The 16,275-nt window shown below is 44.6% G+C and overlaps 23 non-coding genes across 23 annotated transcripts; all 23 read left to right on the forward strand.

Moving 5' to 3' along the window:
* Positions 1-358: 358 nt before the first annotated feature.
* LOC130394743 (5S ribosomal RNA) lies at positions 359-476 on the forward strand. Its single transcript, XR_008897872.1, has one exon. It is a non-coding gene; the product is annotated as a 5S ribosomal RNA (ribosomal RNA).
* Positions 477-1,005: 529 nt separating this feature from the next.
* On the forward strand, positions 1,006-1,124 carry LOC130399661 (5S ribosomal RNA). Its single transcript, XR_008902164.1, has one exon. It is a non-coding gene; the product is annotated as a 5S ribosomal RNA (ribosomal RNA).
* Positions 1,125-1,643: 519 nt separating this feature from the next.
* On the forward strand, positions 1,644-1,762 carry LOC130396703 (5S ribosomal RNA). Its single transcript, XR_008899326.1, has one exon. It is a non-coding gene; the product is annotated as a 5S ribosomal RNA (ribosomal RNA).
* Positions 1,763-2,281: 519 nt separating this feature from the next.
* Positions 2,282-2,399, forward strand: LOC130395695 (5S ribosomal RNA). Its single transcript, XR_008898721.1, has one exon. It is a non-coding gene; the product is annotated as a 5S ribosomal RNA (ribosomal RNA).
* A 519-nt stretch (positions 2,400-2,918) lies between these two features.
* LOC130399662 (5S ribosomal RNA) lies at positions 2,919-3,037 on the forward strand. Its single transcript, XR_008902165.1, has one exon. It is a non-coding gene; the product is annotated as a 5S ribosomal RNA (ribosomal RNA).
* Positions 3,038-3,566: 529 nt separating this feature from the next.
* Positions 3,567-3,685, forward strand: LOC130395429 (5S ribosomal RNA). The gene has a single exon (XR_008898486.1). It is a non-coding gene; the product is annotated as a 5S ribosomal RNA (ribosomal RNA).
* Positions 3,686-4,214: 529 nt separating this feature from the next.
* On the forward strand, positions 4,215-4,333 carry LOC130401334 (5S ribosomal RNA). The gene has a single exon (XR_008903796.1). It is a non-coding gene; the product is annotated as a 5S ribosomal RNA (ribosomal RNA).
* Positions 4,334-4,862: 529 nt separating this feature from the next.
* Positions 4,863-4,981, forward strand: LOC130401247 (5S ribosomal RNA). Its single transcript, XR_008903712.1, has one exon. It is a non-coding gene; the product is annotated as a 5S ribosomal RNA (ribosomal RNA).
* A 530-nt stretch (positions 4,982-5,511) lies between these two features.
* Positions 5,512-5,631, forward strand: LOC130395282 (5S ribosomal RNA). The gene has a single exon (XR_008898356.1). It is a non-coding gene; the product is annotated as a 5S ribosomal RNA (ribosomal RNA).
* Positions 5,632-6,287: 656 nt separating this feature from the next.
* On the forward strand, positions 6,288-6,406 carry LOC130400119 (5S ribosomal RNA). Its single transcript, XR_008902599.1, has one exon. It is a non-coding gene; the product is annotated as a 5S ribosomal RNA (ribosomal RNA).
* Positions 6,407-6,932: 526 nt separating this feature from the next.
* On the forward strand, positions 6,933-7,051 carry LOC130400489 (5S ribosomal RNA). The gene has a single exon (XR_008902972.1). It is a non-coding gene; the product is annotated as a 5S ribosomal RNA (ribosomal RNA).
* Positions 7,052-7,580: 529 nt separating this feature from the next.
* LOC130395597 (5S ribosomal RNA) lies at positions 7,581-7,700 on the forward strand. Its single transcript, XR_008898639.1, has one exon. It is a non-coding gene; the product is annotated as a 5S ribosomal RNA (ribosomal RNA).
* Positions 7,701-8,356: 656 nt separating this feature from the next.
* LOC130400011 (5S ribosomal RNA) lies at positions 8,357-8,475 on the forward strand. Its single transcript, XR_008902498.1, has one exon. It is a non-coding gene; the product is annotated as a 5S ribosomal RNA (ribosomal RNA).
* A 529-nt stretch (positions 8,476-9,004) lies between these two features.
* LOC130396704 (5S ribosomal RNA) lies at positions 9,005-9,123 on the forward strand. The gene has a single exon (XR_008899327.1). It is a non-coding gene; the product is annotated as a 5S ribosomal RNA (ribosomal RNA).
* Positions 9,124-9,642: 519 nt separating this feature from the next.
* Positions 9,643-9,761, forward strand: LOC130394595 (5S ribosomal RNA). The gene has a single exon (XR_008897737.1). It is a non-coding gene; the product is annotated as a 5S ribosomal RNA (ribosomal RNA).
* A 519-nt stretch (positions 9,762-10,280) lies between these two features.
* On the forward strand, positions 10,281-10,399 carry LOC130399927 (5S ribosomal RNA). Its single transcript, XR_008902419.1, has one exon. It is a non-coding gene; the product is annotated as a 5S ribosomal RNA (ribosomal RNA).
* A 519-nt stretch (positions 10,400-10,918) lies between these two features.
* Positions 10,919-11,037, forward strand: LOC130400012 (5S ribosomal RNA). Its single transcript, XR_008902499.1, has one exon. It is a non-coding gene; the product is annotated as a 5S ribosomal RNA (ribosomal RNA).
* A 529-nt stretch (positions 11,038-11,566) lies between these two features.
* Positions 11,567-11,685, forward strand: LOC130400840 (5S ribosomal RNA). The gene has a single exon (XR_008903313.1). It is a non-coding gene; the product is annotated as a 5S ribosomal RNA (ribosomal RNA).
* Positions 11,686-12,204: 519 nt separating this feature from the next.
* LOC130399553 (5S ribosomal RNA) lies at positions 12,205-12,323 on the forward strand. Its single transcript, XR_008902062.1, has one exon. It is a non-coding gene; the product is annotated as a 5S ribosomal RNA (ribosomal RNA).
* A 517-nt stretch (positions 12,324-12,840) lies between these two features.
* Positions 12,841-12,959, forward strand: LOC130395779 (5S ribosomal RNA). Its single transcript, XR_008898794.1, has one exon. It is a non-coding gene; the product is annotated as a 5S ribosomal RNA (ribosomal RNA).
* Positions 12,960-13,478: 519 nt separating this feature from the next.
* LOC130395159 (5S ribosomal RNA) lies at positions 13,479-13,597 on the forward strand. The gene has a single exon (XR_008898246.1). It is a non-coding gene; the product is annotated as a 5S ribosomal RNA (ribosomal RNA).
* Positions 13,598-14,126: 529 nt separating this feature from the next.
* Positions 14,127-14,246, forward strand: LOC130394770 (5S ribosomal RNA). The gene has a single exon (XR_008897896.1). It is a non-coding gene; the product is annotated as a 5S ribosomal RNA (ribosomal RNA).
* Positions 14,247-14,902: 656 nt separating this feature from the next.
* Positions 14,903-15,021, forward strand: LOC130394120 (5S ribosomal RNA). The gene has a single exon (XR_008897309.1). It is a non-coding gene; the product is annotated as a 5S ribosomal RNA (ribosomal RNA).
* Positions 15,022-16,275: the final 1,254 nt, after the last annotated feature.

Genomic DNA, 16,275 nt, shown 5'->3' on the forward strand with positions numbered 1-16,275 from the left:
GCACCAGAGAGCTGAACCGACAGTTGTACATTTCTTAAACTTTCACCAACACAAACACGCATGCTCACTTCAGATCATGGGAGGACGTCAAAAAATCACCACCCATTCTCTGACACTTTAACCGTTAACCTTGGTTCAAACATTTAACATCACACGCACACGCAGTGTATTTCAGATAATTAATGAATTCAGATGTCACAATGATCGTTTACATGGATAAGGAGTCCTACTGAATCAATTACTGCCGTTTATATCTAACTAATGATTGTCTTTGTAAAAGTGTAACGTCGAGCCTCAGCAGGCTTTCTCACTCCTTATGTGCTACTGTATGAAACCTGGTTTTGCGGCTGCAATAATTGCTTACGGCCATACCACCCTGAACACGCCCGATCTCGTCTGATCTCGAAGCTAAGCAGGGTCGGGCCTGGTTAGTACTTGGATGGGAGACCGCCTGGGAATACCAGGTGCTGTAAGCTTTTTCTTTTTCAACTCGAGCTCATTGCCTCCGTGGCCTACCGTGGCGTACCGTGACCTGATGTTTACTGCCAACCGCTTTGGAGGATTTAAGCAACATACAAAAACTGACAACGTCTCTCAAAACTATTTTTGTGAAACATGAGGACAGTATAGTGATACTGCCAGCAGGGAGCACCAGAGAGCTGAACCGACAGTTGTACATTTCTTAAACTTTCACCAACACAAACACGCACGCTCACTTCAGATCATGGGAGGACGTCAAAAAATCACCACCCATTCTCTGACACTTTAACCGTTAACCTTGGTTCAAACATTTAACATCACACGCACACGCAGTGTATTTCAGATAATTAATGAATTCAGATGTCACAATGATCGTTTACATGGATAAGGAGTCCTACTGAATCAATTACTGCCGTTTATATCTAACTAATGATTGTTTTTGTAAAAGTGTAACGTCGAGCCTCAGCAGCTTTCTCACTCCTTATGTGCTACTGTATAAAACCTGGTTTTGCGCCTGCACTAATTGCTTACGGCCATACCACCCTGAACACGCCCGATCTCGTTTGATCTCGGAAGCTAAGCAGGGTCGGGCCTGGTTAGTACTTGGATGGGAGACCGCCTGGGAATACCAGGTGCTGTAAGCTTTTTCTTTTTCAACTCGAGCTCATTGACTCCGTGGCGTACCGTGACCTGATGTTTACTGCCAACCGCTTTGGAGGATTTAAGCAACATACAAAAACTGACAACGTCTCTCAAAACTATTTTTGTGAAACATGCGGACAGTATAGTGATACTGCCAGCAGGGAGCACCAGAGAGCTGAACCGACAGTTGTACATTTCTTAAACTTTCACCAACACAAACACGCACGCTCACTTCAGATCATGGGAGGACGTCAAAAAATCACCACCCATTCTCTGACACTTTAACCGTTAACCTTGGTTCAAACATTTAACATCACACGCACACGCAGTGTATTTCAGATAATTAATGAATTCAGATGTCACAATGATCGTTTACATGGATAAGGAGTCCTACTGAATCAATTACTGCCGTTTATATCTAACTAATGATTGTTTTTGTAAGAGTGTAACGTCGAGCCTCAGCAGCTTTCTCACTCCTTATGTGCTACTGTATAAAACCTGGTTTTGCGCCTGCACTAATTGCTTACGGCCATACCACCCTGAACACGCCCGATCTCGTCTGATCTCGGAAGCTAAGCAGGGTCGGGCCTGGTTAGTACTTGGATGGGAGACCGCCTGGGAATACCAGGTGCTGTAAGCTTATTCTTTTTCAACTCGAGCTCATTGACTCCGTGGCGTACCGTGACCTGATGTTTACTGCCAACCACTTTGGAGGATTTAAGCAACATACAAAAACTGACAACGTCTCTCAAAACTATTTTTGTGAAACATGAGGACAGTATAGTGATACTGCCAGCAGGGAGCACCAGAGAGCTGAACCGACAGTTGTACATTTCTTAAACTTTCACCAACACAAACACGCAGGCTCACTTCAGATCATGGGAGGACGTCAAAAAATCACCACCCATTCTCTGACACTTTAACCGTTAACCTTGGTTCAAACATTTAACATCACACGCACACGCAGTGTATTTCAGATAATTAATGAATTCAGATGTCACAATGATCGTTTACATGGATAAGGAGTCCTACTGAATCAATTACTGCCGTTTATATCTAACTAATGATTGTTTTTGTAAAAGTGTAACGTCGAGCCTCAGCAGCTTTCTCACTCTTTATGTGCTACTGTATAAAACCTGGTTTTGCGCCTGCACTAATTGCTTACGGCCATACCACCCTGAACACGCCTGATCTCGTTGATTTCGGAAGCTAAGCAGGGTCGGGCCTGGTTAGTACTTGGATGGGAGACCGCCTGGGAATACCAGGTGCTGTAAGATTTTTCTTTTTCAACTCGAGCTCATTGACTCCGTGGCGTACCGTGACCTGATGTTTACTGCCAACCGCTTTGGAGGATTTAAGCAAAATACAAAAACTGACAACGTCTCTCAAAACTATTTTTGTGAAACATGAGGACAGTATAGTGATACTGCCAGCAGGGAGCACCAGAGAGCTGAACCGACAGTTGTACATTTCTTAAACTTTCACCAACACAAACACGCACGCTCACTTCAGATCATGGGAGGACGTCAAAAAATCACCACCCATTCTCTGACACTTTAACCGTTAACCTTGGTTCAAACATTTAACATCACACGCACACGCAGTGTATTTCAGATAATTAATGAATTCAGATGTCACAATGATCGTTTACATGGATAAGGAGTCCTACTGAATCAATTACTGCCGTTTATATCTAACTAATGATTGTTTTTGTAAAAGTGTAACGTCGAGCCTCAGCAGCTTTCTCACTCCTTATGTGCTACTGTATAAAACCTGGTTTTGCGCCTGCACTAATTGCTTACGGCCATACCACCCTGAACACGCCCGATCTCGTTTGATCTCGGAAGCTAAGCAGGGTCGGGCCTGGTTAGTACTTGGATGGGAGACCGCCTGGGAATACCAGGTGCTGTAAGCTTTTTCTTTTTCAACTCGAGCTCATTGCCTCCGTGGCCTACCGTGGCGTACCGTGACCTGATGTTTACTGCCAACCGCTTTGGAGGATTTAAGCAACATACAAAAACTGACAACGTCTCTCAAAACTATTTTTGTGAAACATGAGGACTGTATAGTGATACTGCCAGCAGGGAGCACCAGAGAGCTGAAACGACAGTTGTACACTTCTTAAACTTTCACCAACACAAACACGCACGCTCACTTCAGATCATGGGAGGACGTCAAAAAATCACCACCCATTCTCTGACACTTTAACCGTTAACCTTGGTTCAAACATTTAACATCACACGCACACGCAGTGTATTTCAGATAATTAATGAATTCAGATGTCACAATGATCGTTTACATGGATAAGGAGTCCTACTGAATCAATTACTGCCGTTTATATCTAACTAATGATTGTTTTTGTAAAAGTGTAACGTCGAGCCTCAGCAGCTTTCTCACTCCTTATGTGCTACTGTATAAAACCTGGTTTTGCGCCTGCACTAATTGCTTACAGCCATACCACCCTGAACACGCCCGATCTCGTTTGATCTCGGAAGCTAAGCAGGGTCGTGCCTGGTTAGTACTTGGATGGGAGACCGGCTGGGAATACCAGGTGCGGTAAGCTTTTTCTTTTTCAACACGAGCTCATTGCCTCCGTGGGCTACCGTGGCGTACCGTGACCTGATGTTTACTGCCAACCGCTTTGGAGGATTTAAGCAACATACAAAAACTGACAACGTCTCTCAAAACTGTTTTTGTGAAACATGAGGACAGTATAGTGATACTGCCAGCAGGGAGCACCAGAGAGCTGAACCGACAGTTGTACATTTCTTAAACTTTCACCAACACAAACACGCACGCTCACTTCAGATCATGGGAGGACGTCAAAAAATCACCACCCATTCTCTGACACTTTAACCGTTAACCTTGGTTCAAACATTTAACATCACACGCACACGCAGTGTATTTCAGATAATTAATGAATTCAGATGTCACAATGATCGTTTACATGGATAAGGAGTCCTACTGAATCAATTACTGCCGTTTATATCTAACTAATGATTGTCTTTGTAAAAGTGTAACGTCGAGCCTCAGCGGCTTTCTCACTCCTTATGTGCTACTGTATGAAACCTGGTTTTGCGGCTGCAATAATTGCTTACGGTCATACCACCCTGAACACGCCCGATCTCGTCTGATCTCGGAAGCTAAGCAGGGTCGGGACTGGTTAGTACTTGGATGGGAGACCGCCTGGGAATACCAGGTGCTGTAAGCTTTTTCTTTTTCAACTCGAGCTCATTGCCTCCGTGGCCTACCGTGGCGTACCGTGACCTGATGTTTACTGCCAACCGCTTTGGAGGATTTAAGCAACATACAAAAACTGACAACGTCTCTCAAAACTATTTTTGTGAAACATGAGGACAGTATAGTGATACTGCCAGCAGGGAGCACCAGAGAGCTGAACCGACAGTTGTACATTTCTTAAACTTTCACCAACACAAACACGCACGCTCACTTCAGATCATGGGAGGACGTCAAAAAATCACCACCCATTCTCTGACACTTTAACCGTTAACCTTGGTTCAAACATTTAACATCACACGCACACGCAGTGTATTTCAGATAATTAATGAATTCAGATGTCACAATGATCGTTTACATGGATAAGGAGTCCTACTGAATCAATTACTGCCGTTTATATCTAACTAATGATTGTTTTTGTAAAAGTGTAACGTCGAGCCTCAGCAGCTTTCTCACTCCTTATGTGCTACTGTATAAAACCTGGTTTTGCGCCTGCACTAATTGCTTACGGCCATACCACCCTGAACACGCCCGATCTCGTTTGATCTCGGAAGCTAAGCAGGGTCGGGCCTGGTTAGTACTTGGATGGGAGACCGCCTGGGAATACCAGGTGCTGTAATGCTTTTTCTTTTTCAACTCGAGCTCATTGCCTCCGTGGCCTACCGTGGCGTACCGTGACCTGATGTTTACTGCCAACCGCTTTGGAGGATTTAAGCAACATACAAAAACTGACAACGTCTCTCAAAACTATTTTTGTGAAACATGAGGACTGTATAGTGATACTGCCAGCAGGGAGCACCAGAGAGCTGAAACGACAGTTGTACACTTCTTAAACTTTCACCAACTCAAACACGCACGCTCACTTCAGATCATGGGAGGACGTCAAAAAATCACCACCCATTCTCTGACACTTTAACCGTTAACCTTGGTTCAAACATTTAACATCACACGCACACGCAGTGTATTTCAGATAATTAATGAATTCAGAAGTCACAATGATCGTTTACATGGATAAGGAGTCCTACTGAATCAATTACTGCCGTTTATATCTAACTAATGATTGTCTTTGTAAAAGTGTAACGTCGAGCCTCAGCGGCTTTCTCACTCCTTATGTGCTACTGTATGAAACCTGGTTTTGCGGCTGCAATAATTGCTTACGGCCATACCACCCTGAACACGCCCGATCTCGTCTGATCTCTGAAGCTAAGCAGGGTCGGGCCTGGTTAGTACTTGGATGGGAGACCACCTCAGAAGCCCAGGTTGCTGTAAGTAGTGACGGGTGTCACCAAAAGAAAAAAAAAAACACGCCCGATCTCGTCTGATCTCGGAAGCTAAGCAGGGTCGGGCCTGGTTAGTACTTGGATGGGAGACCGCCTGGGAATACCAGGTGCTGTAAGCTTTTTCTTTTTCAACTCGAGCTCATTGCCTCCGTGGCCTACCGTGGCGTACCGTGACCTGATGTTTACTGCCAACCGCTTTGGAGGATTTAAGCAACATACAAAAACTGACAACGTCTCTCAAAACTATTTTTGTGAAACATGAGGACAGTATAGTGATACTGCCAGCAGGCAGCACCAGAGAGCTGAACCGACAGTTGTACATTTCTTAAACTTTCACCAACACAAACACGCACGCTCACTTCAGATCATGGGAGGACGTCAAAAAATCACCACCCATTCTCTGACACTTTAACCGTTAACCTTGGTTCAAACATTTAACATCACACGCACACGCAGTGTATTTCAGATAATTAATGAATTCAGATGTCACAATGATCGTTTACATGGATAAGGAGTCCTACTGAATCAATTACTGCCGTTTATATCTAACTAATGATTGTCTTTGTAAAAGTGTAACGTCGAGCCTCAGCGGCTTTCTCACTCCTTATGTGCTACTGTATGAAACCTGGTTTTGCGGCTGCAATAATTGCTTACGGCCATACCACCCTGAACACGCCCGATCTCGTCTGATCTCGAAAGCTAAGCAGGGTCGGGCCTGGTTAGTACTTGGATGGGAGACCGCCTGGGAATACCAGGTGCTGTAAGCTTTTTCTTTTTCAACTCGAGCTCATTGACTCCGTGGCCTACCGTGGCGTACCGTGACCTGATGTATGCCAACCGCTTTGGAGGATTTAAGCAACATACAAAAACTGACAACGTCTCTCAAAACTGTTTTTGTGAAACATGAGGACAGTATAGTGATACTGCCAGCAGGGAGCACCAGAGAGCTGAACCGACAGTTGTACATTTCTTAAACTTTCACCAACACAAACACGCACGCTCACTTCAGATCATGGGAGGACGTCAAAAAATCACCACCCATTCTCTGACACTTTAACCGTTAACCTTGGTTCAAACATTTAACATCACACGCACACGCAGTGTATTTCAGATAATTAATGAATTCAGATGTCACAATGATCGTTTACATGGATAAGGAGTCCTACTGAATCAATTACTGCCGTTTATATCTAACTAATGATTGTTTTTGTAAAAGTGTAACGTCGAGCCTCAGCAGCTTTCTCACTCCTTATGTGCTACTGTATAAAACCTGGTTTTGCGCCTGCACTAATTGCTTACGGCCATACCACCCTGAACACGCCCGATCTCGTCTGAACTCGGAAGCTAAGTAGGGTCGGGCCTGGTTAGTACTTGGATGGGAGACCGCCTGGGAATACTAGGTGCTGTAAGCTTTTTCTTTTTCAACTCGAGCTCATTGACTCCGTGGCCTACCGTGGCGTACCGTGACCTGATGTTTACTGCCAACCGCTTTGGAGGATTTAAGCAACATACAAAAACTGACAACGTCTCTCAAAACTATTTTTGTGAAACATGAGGACAGTATAGTGATACTGCCAGCAGGGAGCACCAGAGAGCTGAACCGACAGTTGTACATTTCTTAAACTTTCACCAACACAAACACGCACGCTCACTTCAGATCATGGGAGGACGTCAAAAAATCACCACCCATTCTCTGACACTTTAACCGTTAACCTTGGTTCAAACATTTAACATCACACGCACACGCAGTGTATTTCAGATAATTAATTAATTCAGATGTCACAATGATCGTTTACATGGATAAGGAGTCCTACTGAATCAATTACTGCCGTTTATATCTAACTAATGATTGTTTTTGTAAGAGTGTAACGTCGAGCCTCAGCAGCTTTCTCACTCCTTATGTGCTTCTGTATAAAACCTGGTTTTGCGCCTGCACTAATTGCTTACGGCCATGCCACCCTCAACACGCCCGATCTCGTCTGATCTCGGAAGCTAAGCAGGGTCGGGCCTGGTTAGTACTTGGATGGGAGACCTTCTCAGAAGCCCAGGTTGCTGTAAGTAGTGACGGGTGTCACCAAAAAAGAAAAAAAACACGCCCGATCTAGTTTGATCTCGGATGCTAAGCAGGGTCGGGCCTGGTTAGTACTTGGATGGGAGACCGCCTGGGAATACCAGGTGCTGTAAGCATTTTCTTTTTTCAACTCGAGCTCATTGCCTCCGTGGCCTACCGTGGCGTACCGTGACCTGATGTTTACTGCCAACCGCTTTGAAGGATTTAAGCAACATACAAAAACTGACAACGTCTCTCAAAACTATTTTTGTGAAACATGAGGACAGTATAGTGATACTGCCAGCAGGGAGCACCAGAGAGCTGAACCGACAGTTGTACATTTCTTAAACTTTCACCAACACAAACACGCACGCTCACTTCAGATCATGGGAGGACGTCAAAAAATCACCACCCATTCTCTGACACTTTAACCGTTAACCTTGGTTCAAACATTTAACATCACACGCACACGCAGTGTATTTCAGATAATTAATGAATTCAGATGTCACAATGATCGTTTACATGGATAAGGAGTCCTACTGAATCAATTACTGCCGTTTATATCTAACTAATGATTGTTTTTGTAAGAGTGTAACGTCGAGCCTCAGCAGCTTTCTCACTCCTTATGTGCTACTGTATAAAACCTGGTTTTGCGCCTGCACTAATTTCTTACGGCCATACCACCCTGAACACGCCCGATCTCGTCTGATCTCGGAAGCTAAGCAGGGTCGGGCCTGGTTAGTACTTGGATGGGAGACCGCCTGGGAATACCAGGTGCTGTAAGCTTTTTCTTTTTCAACTCGAGCTCATTGCCTCCGTGGCCTACCGTGGCGTACCGTGACCTGATGTTTACTGCCAACCGCTTTGGAGGATTTAAGCAACATACAAAAACTGACAACGTCTCTCAAAACTATTTTTGTGAAACATGAGGACAGTATAGTGATACTGCCAGCAGGGAGCACCAGAGAGCTGAACCGACAGTTGTACATTTCTTAAACTTTCACCCACACAAACACGCACGCTCACTTCAGATCATGGGAGGACGTCAAAAAATCACCACCCATTCTCTGACACTTTAACCGTTAACCTTGGATCAAACATTTAACATCACACGCACACGCAGTGTATTTCAGATAATTAATGAATTCAGATGTCACAATGATCGTTTACATGGATAAGGAGTCCTACTGAATCAATTACTGCCGTTTATATCTAACTAATGATTGTTTTTGTAAGAGTGTAACGTCGAGCCTCAGCAGCTTTCTCACTCCTTATGTGCTACTGTATAAAACCTGGTTTTGCGCCTGCACTAATTGCTTACGGCCATACCACCCTGAACACGCCCGATCTCGTCTGATCTCGGAAGCTAAGCAGGGTCGGGCCTGGTTAGTACTTGGATGGGAGACCGCCTGGGAATACCAGGTGCTGTAAGCTTATTCTTTTTCAACTCGATCTCATTGACTCCGTGGCGTACCGTGACCTGATGTTTACTGCCAACCACTTTGGAGGATTTAAGCAACATACAAAAACTGACAACGTCTCTCAAAACTATTTTTGTGAAACATGAGGACAGTATAGTGATACTGCCAGCAGGGAGCACCAGAGAGCTGAACCGACAGTTGTACATTTCTTAAACTTTCACCAACACAAACACGCAGGCTCACTTCAGATCATGGGAGGACGTCAAAAAATCACCACCCATTCTCTGACACTTTAACCGTTAACCTTGTTTCAAACATTTAACATCACACGCACACGCAGTGTATTTCAGATAATTAATGAATTCAGATGTCACAATGATCGTTTACATGGATAAGGAGTCCTACTGAATCAATTACTGCCGTTTATATCTAACTAATGATTGTTTTTGTAAAAGTGTAACGTCGAGCCTCAGCAGCTTTCTCACTCCTTATGTGCTACTGTATAAAACCTGGTTTTGCGCCTGTAATAATTGCTTACGGCCATACCACCCTGAACACGCCCGATCTCGTTTGATTTCGGAAGCTAAGCAGGGTCGGGCCTGGTTAGTACTTGGATGGGAGACCGCCTGGGAATACCAGGTGCTGCAAGCATTTTCTTTTTCAACTCGAGCTCATTGACTCCGTGGCGTACCGTGACCTGATGTTTACTGCCAACCGCTTTGGAGGATTTAAGCAACATACAAAAACTGACAACGTCTCTCAAAACTATTTTTGTGAAACATGAGGACAGTATAGTGATACTGCCAGCAGGGAGCACCAGAGAGCTGAACCGACAGTTGTACATTTCTTAAACTTTCACCAACACAAACACGCACGCTCACTTCAGATCATGGGAGGACGTCAAAAAATCACCACCCATTCTCTGACACTTTAACCGTTAACCTTGGTTCAAACATTTAACATCACACGCACACGCAGTGTATTTCAGATAATTAATGAATTCAGATGTCACAATGATCGTTTACATGGATAAGGAGTCCTACTGAATCAATTACTGCCGTTTATATCTAACTAATGATTGTTTTTGTAAAAGTGTAACGTCGAGCCTCAGCAGCTTTCTCACTCCTTATGTGCTACTGTATAAAACCTGGTTTTGCGCCTACACTATTTGCTTACGGCCATACCACCCTGAACACGCCCGATCTCGTCTGATCTCGGAAGCTAAGCAGGGTCGGGCCTGGTTAGTACTTGGATGGGAGTCCGCCTGGGAATACCAGGTGCTGTAAGCTTTTTCTTTTTCAACTCGAGCTCATTGACTCCGTGGCGTACCGTGACCTGATGTTTACTGCCAACCGCTTTGGAGGATTTAAGCAACATACAAAAACTGACAACGTCTCTCAAAACTATTTTTGTGAAACATGAGGACAGTATAGTGATACTGCCAGCAGGGAGCACCAGAGAGCTGAACCGACAGTTGTACATTTCTTAAACTTTCACCAACACAAACACGCACGCTCACTTCAGATCATGGGAGGACGTCAAAAAATCACCACCCATTCTCTGACACTTTAACCGTTAACCTTGGTTCAAACATTTAACATCACACGCACACGCAGTGTATTTCAGATAATTAATGAATTCAGATGTCACAATGATCGTTTACATGGATAAGGAGTCCTACTGAATCAATTACTGCCGTTTATATCTAACTAATGATTGTTTTTGTAAGAGTGTAACGTCGAGCCTCAGCAGCTTTCTCACTCCTTATGTGCTACTGTATAAAACCTGGTTTTGCGCCAGCACTAATTTCTTACGGCCATACCACCCTGAACACGCCCGATCTCGTCTGATCTCGGAAGCTAAGCAGGGTCGGGCCTGGTTAGTACTTGGATGGGAGACCGCCTGGGAATACCAGGTGCTGTAAGCTTTTTCTTTTTCAACTCGAGCTCATTGCCTCCGTGGCCTACCGTGGCGTACCGTGACCTGATGTTTACTGCCAACCGCTTTGGAGGATTTAAGCAACATACAAAAACTGACAACGTCTCTCAAAACTATTTTTGTGAAACATGCAGACAGTATAGTGATACTGCCAGCAGGGAGCACCAGAGAGCTGAACCGACAGTTGTACATTTCTTAAACTTTCACCAACACAAACACGCAGGCTCACTTCATATCATGGGAGGACGTCAAAAAATCACCACCCATTCTCTGACACTTTAACCGTTAACCTTGGTTCAAACATTTAACATCACACGCACACGCAGTGTATTTCAGATAATTAATGAATTCAGATGTCACAATGATCGTTTACATGGATAAGGAGTCCTACTGAATCAATTACTGCCGTTTATATCTAACTAATGATTGTTTTTGTAAGAGTGTAACGTCGAGCCTCAGCAGCTTTCTCACTCCTTATGTGCTACTGTATAAAACCTGGTTTTGCGCCTGCACTATTTGCTTACGGCCATACCACCCTGAACACGCCCGATCTCGTCTGATCTCGGAAGCTAAGCAGGGTCGGGCCTGGTTAGTACTTGGATGGGAGTCCGCCTGGGAATACCAGGTGCTGTAAACTTTTTCTTTTTCAACTCGAGCTCATTGACTCCGTGGCGTACCGTGACCTGATGTTTACTGCCAACCGCTTTGGAGGATTTAAGCAACATACAAAAACTGACAACGTCTCTCAAAACTATTTTTGTGAAACATGCAGACAGTATAGTGATACTGCCAGCAGGGAGCACCAGAGAGCTGAACCGACAGTTGTACATTTCTTAAACTTTCACCAGCACAAACACGCACGCTCACTTCAGATCATGGGAGGACGTCAAAAAATCACCACCCATTCTCTGACACTTTAACCGTTAACCTTGGTTCAAACATTTAACATCACACGCACACGCAGTGTATTTCAGATAATTAATGAATTCAGATGTCACAATGATCGTTTACATGGATAAGGAGTCCTACTGAATCAATTACTGCCGTTTATATCTAACTAATGATTGTTTTTGTAAGAGTGTAACGTCGAGCCTCAGCAGCTTTCTCACTCCTTATGTGCTACTGTATAAAACCTGGTTTTGCGCCTGCACTAATTGCTTACGGCCATACCACCCTGAACACGCCCGATCTCGTCTGATCTCGGAAGCTAAGCAGGGTCGGGCCTGGTTAGTACTTGGATGGGAGACCGCCTGGGAATACCAGGTGCTGTAAGCATATTCTTTTTCAACTCGAGCTCATTGACTCCGTGGCGTACCGTGACCTGATGTTTACTGCCAACCACTTTGGAGGATTTAAGCAACATACAAAAACTGACAACGTCTCAAAACTATTTTTGTGAAACATGAGGACAGTATAGTGATACTGCCAGCAGGGAGCACCAGAGAGCTTAACCGACAGTTGTACATTTCTTAAACTTTCACCAACACAAACACGCAGGCTCACTTCATATCATGGGAGGACGTCAAAAAATCACCACCCATTCTCTGACACTTTAACCGTTAACCTTGGTTCAAACATTTAACATCACACGCACACGCAGTGTATTTCAGATAATTAATGAATTCAGATGTCACAATGATCGTTTACATGGATAAGGAGTCCTACTGAATCAATTACTGCCGTTTATATCTAACTAATGATTGTTTTTGTAAAAGTGTAACGTCGAGCCTCAGCAGCTTTCTCACTCCTTATGTGCTACTGTATAAAACCTGGTTTTGCGCCTGCACTATTTGCTTACGGCCATACCACCCTGAACACGCCCGATCTTGTTTGATTTCGGAAGCTAAGCAGGGTTGGGCCTGGTTAGTACTTGGATGGGAGACCGCCTGGGTTTACCAGGTGCTGTAAGCTTTTTCTTTTTCAACTCGAGCTCATTGACTCCGTGGCGTACCGTGACCTGATGTTTACTGCCAACCGCTTTGGAGGATTTAAGCAACATACAAAAACTGACAACGTCTCTCAAAACTATTTTTGTGAAACATGAGGACAGTATAGTGATACTGCCAGCAGGGAGCACCAGAGAGCTGAACCGACAGTTGTACATTTCTTAAACTTTCACCAACACAAACACGCACGCTCACTTCAGATCATGGGAGGACGTCAATAAATCACCACCCATTCTCTGACACTTTAACCGTTAACCTTGGTTCAAACATTTAACATCACACGCACACGCAGTGTATTTCAGATAATTAATGAATTCAGATGTCACAATGATCGTTTACATGGATAAGGAGTCCTACTGAATCAATTACTGCCGTTTATATCTAACTAATGATTGTTTTTGTAAGAGTGTAACGTCGAGCCTCAGCAGCTTTCTCACTCCTTATGTGCTACTGTATAAAAACTGGTTTTGCGCCTGCACTAATTGTTTACGGCCATACCACCCTGAACACGCCAGATCTCGTTTGATCTCGGAAGCTAAGCAGGGTCGGGCCTGGTTAGTACTTGGATGGGAGACCGCCTGGGAATACCATGTGCTGTAAGCTTTTTCTTTTTCAACTCGAGCTCATTGCCTCCGTGGCCTACCGTGGCGTACCGTGACCTGATGTTTACTGCCAACCGCTTTGGAGGATTTAAGCAACATACAAAAACTGACAACGTCTCTCAAAACTATTTTTGTGAAACATGAGGACAGTATAGTGATACTGCCAGCAGGGAGCACCAGAGAGCTGAACCGACAGTTGTACATTTCTTAAACTTTCACCAACACAAACACGCACGCTCACTTCAGATCATGGGAGGACGTCAAAAAATCACCACCCATTCTCTGACACTTTAACCGTTAACCTTGGTTCAAACATTTAACATCACACGCACACGCAGTGTATTTCAGATAATTAATGAATTCAGATGTCACAATGATCGTTTACATGGATAAGGAGTCCTACTGAATCAATTACTGCCGTTTATATCTAACTAATGATTGTTTTTGTAAAAGTGTAACGTCGAGCCTCAGCAGCTTTCTCACTCCTTATGTGCTACTGTATAAAACCTGGTTTTGCGCCTGCACTAATTGCTTACGGCCATACCACCCTGAACACGCCCGATCTCGTTTGATCTCGGAAGCTAAGCAGGGTCGGGCCTGGTTAGTACTTGGATGGGAGACCTTCTCAGAAGCCCAGGTTGCTGTAAGTAGTGACGGGTGTCACCAAAAAAGAAATAAAACACGCCCGATCTCGTTTGATCTCGGATGCTAAGCAGGGTCGGGCCTGGTTAGTACTTGGATGGGAGACCGCCTGGGAATACCAGGTGCTGTATGCATTTTCTTTTTTCAACTCGAGCTCATTGCCTCCGTGGCCTACCGTGGCGTACCGTGACCTGATGTTTACTGCCAACCGCTTTGGAGGATTTAAGCAACATACAAAAACTGACAACGTCTCTCAAAACTATTTTTGTGAAACATGAGGACAGTATAGTGATACTGCCAGCAGGGAGCACCAGAGAGCTGAACCGACAGTTGTACATTTCTTAAACTTTCACCAACACAAACACGCACGCTCACTTCAGATCATGGGAGGACGTCAAAAAATCACCACCCATTCTCTGACACTTTAACCGTTAACCTTGGTTCAAACATTTAACATCACACGCACACGCAGTGTATTTCAGATAATTAATGAATTCAGATGTCACAATGATCGTTTACATGGATAAGGAGTCCTACTGAATCAATTACTGCCGTTTATATCTAACTAATGATTGTTTTTGTAAAAGTGTAACGTCGAGCCTCAGCAGCTTTCTCACTCCTTATGTGCTACTGTAGAAAACCTGGTTTTGCGCCTGCACTAATTGTTTACGGCCATACCACCCTGAACACGACCGATCTCGTCTGATCTCGGTAGCTAAGCAGGGTCGGGCCTGGTTAGTACTTGGATGGGAGACCGCCTGGGAATACCAGGTGCTGTAAGCTATTTCTTTTTCAACTCGAGCTCATTGCCTCCGTGGCCTACCGTGGCGTACCGTGACCTGATGTTTACTGCCAACCGCTTTGGAGGATTTAAGCAACATACAAAAACTGACAACGTCTCTCAAAACTATTTTTGTGAAACATGAGGACAGTATAGTGATACTGCCAGCAGGGAGCACCAGAGAGCTGAACCGACAGTTGTACATTTCTTAAACTTTCACCAACACAAACACGCACGCTCACTTCAGATCATGGGAGGACGTCAAAAAATCACCACCCATTCTCTGACACTTTAACCGTTAACCTTGGTTCAAACATTTAACATCACACGCACACGCAGTGTATTTCAGATAATTAATGAATTCCGATGTCACAATGATCGTTTACATGGATAAGGAGTCCTACTGAATCAATTACTGCCGTTTATATCTAACTAATGATTGTTTTTGTAAGAGTGTAACGTCGAGCCTCAGCAGCTTTCTCACTCCTTATGTGCTACTGTATAAAACCTGGTTTTGCGCCTGTACTAATTGCTTACGGCCATACCACCCTGAACACGCCCATTGAGGAAGTGATACGCTCATTGAGGAAGTGTTTGGTGTGCTTGAGTGGTGAGAGGAGGACGGTGTTGGAGCGAGGATTCTTTTGGTGGTAAATCAAGTATTTATAGATATTTTTTTGGTTAGTTTTTCGTCTCGTCGTTTATTCCCCCGACAGCTTGCTGTTTGGGGGAGTATTAGTATACTTTAGTTCGGTTTTTTCCGATGTCTCACGCGGTTTCGGAAACTCGAATGGAGGACGGCATGGAACGGAACACGGCTCCTGCTGCGGTGACGGATGGTGGTTGTGTGGCGAAGAGGACATCGGAGGACGTACTAGGCGGGAGACCGGTGACTGCGGAGAGAGCAACAAGAGAGAAGGAGGACAAGGTTGCGGATGGTGGCCCGAGCTACAGCAGGGAGTTGTCTGTGGCTGTGGAGCTTGTGGGAGAGGAGAAAATCCCGATGATTGAGATGCTAAGGGCGATGCAGAGTGTATGTGGATTGGTCTTGGGATGTCGCTACCTCTCATTGAACCAATATGAAGTAACGATGAATCACCCCAACGGGAAGAGGCGATTGTTGGATGGTTTTAGGATAAGGGGGACCAGCGTCGTCGCAAAAGACTTGACTGCAGATGAGATGGTGGTGTCCTTTATGAGTCTACCAGTGTACATTACGGATGAGGAGATTCTGAAGAAGCTTGCGGACTGGGGTG

Source organism: Gadus chalcogrammus, chromosome 12, assembly GCF_026213295.1.
Source record: "Gadus chalcogrammus isolate NIFS_2021 chromosome 12, NIFS_Gcha_1.0, whole genome shotgun sequence".
NCBI lineage: Eukaryota > Metazoa > Chordata > Actinopteri > Gadiformes > Gadidae > Gadus > Gadus chalcogrammus.